Here is a 10,516-nt window from a genome sequence, read left to right as displayed (position 1 = left end):
TTTAATAAGACAAAAATACCCCTGCCGCCTGCAAATTCCAGGAATGTGCTCGTGCGCACCGACAGCTGTAACACAAGGATGGCTCGGATGGGGGCTTTTAGAGTAACTAAGCATCGCTGTGGGAGTCAAAAGGAGGATGCAGTGAAGCACTTTCAGTTGGAGGGTCTGAACCTGTTGTTACAGACATGGCATCTTGAGTGTCACCTTTAGGGCAGACGTAGATTTCCTCAATGTATATAAAGAACTCAGCAAAAGCAGGAAACCTCAATGAACGGAGAGTCTAAGGCTACCTTCTCAAGTGTCACTAATCGGTCACATTCATCACCCTGAGTCAGAGAAGGAGGAGAATGGCACATAGACGATGGAGATGAGATCGATCGGCCTTTTCTATCCTTTCTGCCTCTCTGCCTCTCAAGAGCAAGGCTTATCGGCAAGAGCCGCCATAGCCAGGAAAGTTTTCTCATTTTATTATCTCTTCTGTGTATTTTCAAAACATAGAAGAACCATAATAAGCAGAGACCCCACTCTAGACATCAAAGATATCTCAGACTTTAAAAACAGTAAGTAGCACAGTCTCAGAACCTCCTTCTAGTGTGCAAATATAATGCACTTGGCTGTCGGCTATCGAGGAAACAATCTGCTCAAACTATCCAAATCGATTTCTCTGTCCTATGTGACTTCCCTGTGTGTCGTATGTGTGCCCCTGTGCCCACTCATTCCTATTTAGAGATATCTTAGGAAATTGGCATTATTGAACTCAGAAAAGCTTATCCGTGAAGGGTCCCAGATTAATAGATAACCCCGCCTGCAGCTAACAGTCTTCTGCTACATGGTGTCTAAAGAAGCCTTCATTACCTGGACAGGTGCTAAAGAATGTGGAACAGGGGCTTAGGGTGTAGCTCAGTAGCAGACCACACGCATAAGTGCTCTGGACCCTGGCTTCAACAACAATCATAACACTGTGAGGACAGACAGTGACAGTCCTCTTCCTAAAGTCCCTAGCGACCGTAGCGTCATACTGCCCACCACCTTCCTCGAGTAGTCTTCTCTGATAAACTAGGAGCAGCTGAGCTCCAGCTCACTTTCATTTCCTCGTGCACTTGCTGTGCACATCCTTTTTCCCGCCTCACTATAATATATAGCAAGCACTTACTGAGCACCTGGCGCGTTGCAAGCACTGGGGCCAGTGATACCGATGCAAATCCTTTGTTTTTATTGTACTACAAAGCGCTTATTGTCCTTGAATATGGAGATCAGCTCTACTCAGATCTGGTGAGCTCAGAGACGTAAGATGGGGAAAGAGTGCCAAATGGTCTACATCTTAGGTATGTAATCCTAGCAGGTGATTTAAGCCCCACAAGCTCTTCTATAAAATGGAGATGATCAAGGTTCTGGCAAGGATCAAACGAGGTAATTAATGAAAGTGTTTTGAGGTGACTGTACACTAGAAAATCTAGATAAAAAGTTATTATAATGGACAGTATTAGTATAATGAGGAAAATCTGAAACTGACCTCCGGTGGATGTGGTGACAACTATCCTTCTAGCAGATAAGAAGAAAACACTCACTAGAACTTCACAGAAAAGTCTAGAAAGCAATGTCCATTTCAGGTTGTATGTTGCCAGGAGCACCTCTTCTTCAGCGGGTGCATCACATCATACTTACATGTTCTTTCTCTCGTTTTCTTATGCCAAAACATTTTCTGTGTCCAATGTTTATTCCCCACTTAAAGATACAGAGCTCCTTTCTCGAAGCCCCAGTCAGCTACCAACACTGTCACAACCCCAAACTGAGCTGCAGCAAACAGTGAAGGAAAATTACTCCCTTTGCATCCTGTGGGTCTCAACTTAGATAGGGGTGAGCAACCCTTTCACAGGGATCACCCTAAGACCATCAGAAAAAAAAAATACAGATATCGACATGATGGTTCATAACAGTAGCAAAATTACAGTTATAAGGTAGCAACGAAACTAATTTATGGCTGGGGGTGGGGTCGCCACAGCATGAGGAGCTATATTAAAGGACCACAGGATCAGGAAGGTTGAGCACCGCAGCTCCAGAGAGAACGGCTGGTATCGGGCACAGGTGAAGATTAGCACAGAAATCACGAAAGTAAAACAAACAGAAATGAGCTCCCCCTATAAATACTCCAAGCAATCAAAAATCACATGAAAGGAAGACTGAACTAGACAGAAGGAGAATCGTGCAGACTGGATGAGCTGGAGTATCACATGTCACACCGAGCATCCTTCCCTATTCTTGGAGACTTTCGCAGATTAGATGAATTAAGGCTGTTTTCAGCACTTCTATTGAAACATAAACAAGAGGTAGACTCCAGTTGCCTGTTGCCAAGCAGGCTTCACCCCGGGAGGTCAAAATGCATAATTAATCAAGAGAGGCAGCAGGAGACTGGTTAGCTAGGAGCTTCTGATCTGGGTGTACACACTTCCGCAAGCAGGGTAAGTTGCCCCTAATGAGGTTTTCAAGGTGATGCTGACTTTCCTCCATGTTTCTCACCCCCAGTCCCTCTGGGGTATTTCCAACCTGGTTACTCCAACATTCCAGGAAAGACACAATCTCCTTCAAACACCACACCCTCTTCCCAAACAGTATCTTGCAGACACAAACTGAGCATTAGGAATGACATCACCACCTCACTGCAGATTATAGACCCAGACACCGAATTCCCATGTGGGCCAAGGTGACGGGGGCAAGTCTGCAGCCCTATGCTGTCTGAACTAGGAATGAGCAAAGACTCTTGCTGGGAAGATACTTCTGATCTAGGAATTCTATTTTATTTTATTTTATGCCTTTAAAAATGCAGATAAGAATATAAGACCTAGAATTTATCCGTGCCTCACAATTTATGCTAGCTCATTACCTCCTGCTAGACTCCAAGGCTTTGTAACGGAAATTGGCTCTGATCTCTGAGATGGGCATTACATCATGCTCTTCTTTTAGCACATTATGTCATCCCTGCTGAGCCGCATTATCTATGGTTGGCTCAGCAGTAGCGATTTTTGTGGGCCGACTGCAGTGTTCCCAAAGAACTGCTGGGAACCACAGATTGAAATCTGAAACATTTATCTTCTAAAAAGCTGAAAGGGGGAAAAGATGTTCACGTTGGACCCCATTTCTTTTCCTTAACCCTCTCCTGTGTTGGCCACTTCTAGAATGCCTTGCTATGAGTACCCGGCAAGAGCAATGTGCTGGGTCTGTGCAGGAGCCACCACTCTGAAATAACCAACATCGAGGGGGGACTGACATTGCTGTTCCCCCCAATCTGAGGCTGATACAGCTGTACTTGCCATGACTACATCTCAAGGGATGCAGGGATATGCTCAGAGGGACCACATGTACTCTAGTGTTGCAAACAGAGGACAGTCTGCCAAATTCTTGGGTTGCTTCAGGAAAGAACACATGGATTAAAGGTACATGTGCACACATACATGTGCAAACATATATGTGCACACATACACCTGCTTATCTTCCCGGCCATGCCGTGGCCACACAGACAAACTCTAGATTTGTATTAGGAAAAAAATGTTTGCCAGACACTGTGCCGATACTATCTCTTCTCACTTCAACCATGAAATTAGAAGCCCTTCTTGTATCTTTGCATCCTAGGCAGGATAAGAAGAAACCATTGCGCAGAGGAAATAGAAAGACACTTTTCAGGATAAAGCAAAGATATTCCCAAGCCCCAGAGAATCCCTATACCTTCCTTGTCACAAAAGCATAATTATGGGATGGTTGGGGGGAGGGTCTCTAAATACCAAAAGGAAATAGAGTACATTCAACCATGACGAAATTACAATTCCTCTCCTATACACCAACTAATGAGATTCATTGGGTGGGGAGTAAGTGCTGGAGAGAGCTCTCAAAGAAGCTATGATAGTCCTCTTCCCCACCCACCTGTGCATTTTTTTTTCAGACTTTTTAATAGTGAGGATCCATGCTCGTGATTCCTTTTTGTGATACTTAAATGGTAGCTTCATTAAAGCAAACAAACCCAGGATTACTGGGAATGGAAGTAAAGCTAACATTTGGCCTGGCCCAAAAGCCTTGTTTCTTTCTACCTTCAGTGATCCTCAGTCCAAGCATACCCATAGGGCTTGGGACTTGGAACATGAAAACAGGCTCTCGGGAATCAACTGATGTTCTCATCTGTAGCATCTCCTCTCCTATAGTTCATGTCTGCTGCCATATGTCTTTATTGCCTCTGAGGGGAAATGTGAGGATTGATGGAGTGACCCACAGAGTTCTCTGAAGAGGTTTTCGGTTGGACGTAGACTAGGAAATGCCACTAAACAGCTAAAAGGTATTTTCAAAAATCCTCTCACCCTCCCTTTTCCTTCCTTTACTTTGTCCCTTGGTCTCTACTCCTTCACCCAAGCTCTTAGAATTTTATGTGCTGAAAGCCAAAAATGCTTTAAATCTTAATAACTACACATGTCACTCAGAACACTGAAAGGAAACTATCTATATTTTGACTAGTTTTAAGCTTTTACTTGAGCCAGAGTAATTGCTACACCATTTAAAGCCAACTGCAAAGAGCAAGGAGCCTTCACACATTAAGCTGATTTCCATGGAAGTTGTAAAATATTAAATGACTGTAATTTCTATCAACAGCAGAATTAGCTGGCCTGATTACTCTCTTTTTGACAAAGTCAAGAAAGTAGAATCATAAACCTTGGAAAATTCACCTCTGCCCCTGGGTCTTGGCTGACAAGCATGCTGAAAAGGACGCTAAGTGTCATATCTTTGTCTTTTGATGGCCTGTGCATCCCGTAGGCCATAGCCAGTCCTGCAGAAAAGGACTTCAGAATAGCCCAAATTCCTTAATGCACCTTCAAACTAAGCCAGCTGTGGAACAGAGCCACTGTGCTCCCAGACCCAGAGCAAGACAATTAGCCACCATGGCCCCAGAAAGAGCAGCACCTGCCACCCTGCTACAGGGATGAGGAAGACAAACCTACTATCCTTGGTGCCACCTCAGAGAATAGATGTGTAATATGGAAACCGGGTGTACAGTATAAAACCCGCTCTCCTGTTGGCTGTCTGCAAATTAACATAGATGTCAGGAGTGGGTGGTCCAAACAGAGTGAGACCAGGAACCAATCTTACTGGCTTCTGACCTTACAGTAAAACCAGTAAAAAATGCTTAGGATGAAATGGGAATTCTGGGCTTGGCTTCCCCTTGGTCCCCCACAGCTGCTTTGATGCTTAAGAAGGTGGCTGAAAGAAAACAAGACAATATAGACCTTTGCATCCATCCTGGGAAGAAGACCCATTGAGAACTGGCACACCATTTTGGGGCCCACCTGCTTATCCAGAATCACTACTGCAGTCACCTACTGTGTAGAAAACAAACATCCACTGCATCATTGAAGGTCTCAATCCTACTGCCCACCAGCAATGCCAACTGTCCTCTCTGCTGTTATCCCTGGCTGCTTCTGGGATCATGCAGCATTGTTAAGCCTGCAGAGCCCCGCCTACTTCTCAGAGAAAGCCCTCCACAGTGTACTTTCCAAGCTGTCTCCTCAACAGCAGCCACACTTCCATAGATGGAGGCATGGCATGGCTACACAGAGCACAGAAATACTGGGAGCATAACCCAGACTCATAAAGGTGACAAAGAAGTCAGCTTTCTGTGTTTGGGGGGTAAATTGCACTGGGGCATAGATGATACTACATTTCATCCAGTCCCTTCTTACTACCCGGAAAGTCTGTATTCCTTTCACCTCTGTTCTTGGCCCGTGCTGTGCCCTCTGCCTTTCTCTAAGAATCCTTTTCCTCCTCAGAGTCCCGGTTCTTATTTCACTTTTCTCTCTCCTGAAAAACAGACCTCAGCTTATCTTTGACCAAAAGACTGTATCTTCATTAATCCTGAACAATAAAACTAGATAGGGTTCAGCCAGCCATGGTGGTTCACACCTGTCTCAGCACCTGAGAGCTGGATACAGGAAGATCATGAGTTCAAGGCCAGCTAGGTTACATGAGAACCTGTCTCAAAATGCAGACCAGGTTCATTTATTTAGTCAGTATCTTAGCGTAGTAACATCTATATGCAAATGCAGTAAATATGGGAAAAAATCAGACATGGACTCAGCATTTTGAGAAGTTTTATGGATAAATACGTGGCAGGAGTTGCTGGCTTTGACCCAAATTCCTTTGTTCCTGTGTGCACAGTTAGACACACTGCCTAGCTTCCTCTACAGTCAGCTATGGACGTATACCAGAGTCCTGGTCAGTAAGAACTGGGTCCACATGGTGGACACTGAGTCCAGGTCCAGCCTATTTGCCTCTGCATATTCCCCATTCTGGATAGCTTGGCTAAATGGTGCTAGATAGATCATCAGCATTTGGGAGCCACGTGAAGATATCGCAGCCTCAGACAGCCAAGTCGTTGAACACCCACTCAGATGAAAGCCGTCATTGTGACCCAGTCACCCTCAGGACTGCTGCCATAAGAGCAAGAAATCAATGTCTACTGTGGGGATCCAGCACAGATTTCAACTACGTGTGACAGCCACATGGTTACTCTAATTAGCACCAGCTATGGGACATGGCACTGAAATTACTGAAATGCTCACTTACTGAACTAGAAGGATATTTGTAGTATGTCAATAGACTAGATTGGGGTCTATTATTATTATGTGATGTTTTTTAAAGATATATGTATCTGTACATACACACAAAGAGAACATTCTAGAGGAATATACAACAAGGTGTGGATTTTTTTTTTTTTTTTTTTTTGAGTCACAGGAAAAATAAGCATGGCATGTCTACATTTCTGTTATTTGTAAAGAATGTGCCCTGCCTTCATAATAAAAAACAAAAGGCTGATTGACATTAGGAGGGGAATGGTATCTTGAGGTGCACGTATAAAGGCAGGGCCTCTAGAGTGGATGAACATTTCCTGTGAGAAATTCAGAGAGTTTTCTGGAACTAATCATCTATTAATGCCCCATCGACACTGTACCCATAAATCATCTACAGTCTGCATTCCATTCAACACATCTGATTCCCAGCCTTCCACATCTTAGGCCCCATCGAGAGAAAGGGTAGAAGAAGTGCTTTTGGGTTTTTTTACTTGTATAAAGAAATTAAGAAGAAACTAATCTCTGGTTGTTTGGGGGTGGGGAGGAGGGATGAAGAGGGAGAGAGGGAGGGAGAGAGAGAGAGAGAGAGAGAGAGAGAGAGAGAGAGAGAGAGAGAGAGAGAGAGAGAGTGTTACGGTTAGAGAGAAGTTCCCACCCTTCTTAGGCTTTCGAATTTTTTCCATCCATATTTATTACTGGTCAGAAAGCTCTCAGTTTTAGGAGCTCTTGTAAACAGCATTGAGGACATTTTTCCCAAGTTAGTTAAGGAAAAACAGCTGCCTAGCACACAAATCATTTCAAACTTCCCAGTACAATCCCACAGAACAAAGGTTCTACTGGTCACTGAAGCAAAGCTCCCCCCTTTATGCAGGAAGAGCCTAAATATGTTCTTATTATACCCCAGAGAACAAAGAGTGTCAAAGGGTCACTGCAGATGTCCTCCATACAACTTTCAAAAGTGCCTATAGAAAGAAATTGTTATACAACGAGAATCAGAAATGTCACAAAATGTCAGGCTCCAAAATCCCAATAGCTGTTTCCTCTTCCACAAAGGCTTTGAGGAATGGGACTGACCCAAGAGGGGAGGACCTGGTCACCAACTTTTCAGAAGGAAGAAGGGCATTGTAGGCTCAGGACCCTGTGAAACATCATAGAGATGTAGCCATGGGGAAGGATGTGACAGGAGGGCAAAGAAGCAGAATTAAGCCAAGGAAGAATTGAGCTATAATATAGTCACAGCAAAGGAGTCAGACCCATGAGGGACTTTGAAGATGGGCTGTCCCAGAAGAATGTCTACAAGTTGGGCTATGACATCCTACTCTGAAGCAGACAGCTTCCTTATGGACTGTCAGTCATCTGCTCGAATCTAAAGTAGAAATACTCAAAGTCAACAGCCACACAACAGTGCCTGCTACCCAGCAATGGGAAGATGTCAACTCTCAAATGATCTGTATACAGCTGCCAAGGAGATCATCCCTGTCCTGTTTGTACATTGCTGACACCAACACACCTCACTCAAAGAACTCAAAGGAGGAATGATAGTTTTTGGTCCATGGTAGCAGACAGTCTCAGTCCTTCATGGTGATGAGGCAAAGTGGAGCTTCCAATAGCAAGAGTGTATAACAGAGACTATTCATAGCACAGTGGACCCAAAGCAGAGCTAGTGTCTAGAACTAGGCTATAACATTTAAATGTTCTCCCTTGGTAACTAGACTTCTGACAGACAGACTCCACCTCCTAAGGATTCCACAGTCCCCCAAATAGCCTGGTCAGCTAGAGAGCAGGTGTTTAGAGGATGAGCCTTTGGGGTTGACAAGATGGTAAGAAGGGTAAAGGAGCCTGCCACCAACCTGGGTTCAATTCCCAGGTTGAAGGAAAGAATTAATCCTCACAAGTTTTCCGCTGACTCACACGCACACACACAAACTAAATACATTTTAAAGTAATTTTTTAAAAGATTAAGCCTGTAGTATAAATTTCAGATTCAAACCACAATGCCACCAAATACTGCTCCTAAGCTACTCTTTAGGATTCTTCACCAGTTTCCCATCACTTTACAGGATCAAATAAATCCACCTACACAAGCCCTTGGGGTTCTTTTCAAACCTCTTATGCAGTAGTTGTCAATTTCATTGGCTCTGAAATCAACTAAGAGACATGCCCCTAGGCATCCTGGAAGGATTAATAGAGAAGGGAGGGACTTTCACCAGAGTGGGTGGCACCTTCCAGCAGCAGCCCAGATATAAAGAAGTCCAGAAGAAAACCTTTTGCTTTTTGTCTGCTTTATTTACCCCTTGCTTGTGAGTGCATCAATTATGGTGGTGGTGGTGGTGGTGACGTGGTGGTGTGGTGGAGTGTGGTGGTGGTGTGGTGGTGGTGGTGGTGGTGTGGTGGTGATGGTCGTGGTGTGGTGGAGTGTGGTGGTGGTGGTGGTGGTGGTGGTGGTGGTGGTGGTGGTGGTGGTTGTCATGGTGTGGTGGAGTGTGGTGGTGGTGGTGGTGGTGGTGGTGGTGCGGTGTGATGGTGGTGGTGGTGGTGGTGGTGGTGATGGTGGTAATGGCATAGTTACCACTAGTGCTACCATCATCATCCTTCACTGACATAAGAACCCAGGTTTCTAAGCCTTCCAACCCAGAGTGGAGACCAATGGCTCTCCTGGAAGCTGTAGGCATTCATCTCAAGATAAATGAACTACTTACTCATCTAGTCTCAAGCATTGAGGAGCTACCAGGGTTCTCAGCCTCTCCAATATGAAGGTATGCATTGTTGGAATACCTATCTTATTTTTATTGTGTAAATCAACCTACTAAATTCCCTTTTCATATATGTTAATTTTTTGTTTCAATTTAGTTTCTCTTAAGGAAACCCTGACAAATATACTATACAATATTCTCCTCAGTAGAGCCTAGGCATCCCTCACAGGGATGTATTCATTAATTCAGAAGTTACCATGCTCTTTCATGCCTCTGAGCAACAGTTTCTGTTGCTCCCTTGTGCTGGTCTTCACTCTTATCTTCATAGAAAGTTCCTAGTCATCCCTCAACCCCCTCAGGACCAACCCCATTGAGAAGCTTAACTCTTTCAGGGAATACTGACTCAGTTTCCTTTGCTCCACCATTTCATGAGTATCAACACAAAAGCTGTCTTAGCTTTTACAAGTTATTACTGTCCCTCACAAGACCAGGGTTCTTACACAAACAGAAAATAGGGCTGGAGAGATGGCTCAGAGGTTAAGAGCACTGACTGCTCTTCCAGAGGTCCTGAGTTCAATTCCCAGCAACCACATGGTGGCTCACAACCATCTATAATGTGATCTGATGCCCTCTTCTGGTGTGCAGGCAGAGCACTGTATATGTAATAGTAAATCTTTAAAAAAGAAAAAGAAAAGAAAATATTAAACGTGGGTCCATGTTCTGTGTTTAGGAAGAGCAGATGTGTTTTAATAAGTTGGTGGGAGAAGCCCAAGAATGAGTCCCACGGAGAAAAACAAGGTGTTTTCAACTAGCCATGTGTCAGAAAGGTGTGGCCTTTGTGCCTATGTTGTTATCGATTGTTCAGCATCAGAGTCTTAGCAGACTGGGGAGTAGATATTGGCTGCCCATACAACACTGCAAAATTGCTGTTAGGATCCAAAATTCAGAAATACTTTCACAGGTAACTAAGAAAAGAGCATTGCTTCCTGACCAAGGTTGTTCATCAAGCCAGATGCTACATCTGAGCAATTTCCTCTCACTACATGTATGTTCCCATGGTTGGCCTTCTACACATGAATAGCATATTCACTATGGTTTTCTATGGGATTCTGTAAACTAGGGTGCTAATGAGAAGATGAACAGTGGGGCTGAGTGAGTCCAGAGGATCTAAGCCAAAGGAGAACAGGGTCCCAGTTCAATGAGTGGGAGGGAAAGAGC

Source organism: Acomys russatus, chromosome 30 (assembly GCF_903995435.1).
Source record: "Acomys russatus chromosome 30, mAcoRus1.1, whole genome shotgun sequence".
NCBI classification, from domain to species: Eukaryota; Metazoa; Chordata; class Mammalia; order Rodentia; family Muridae; genus Acomys; species Acomys russatus.
Note: the sequence above shows the minus strand (reverse complement) of the source record.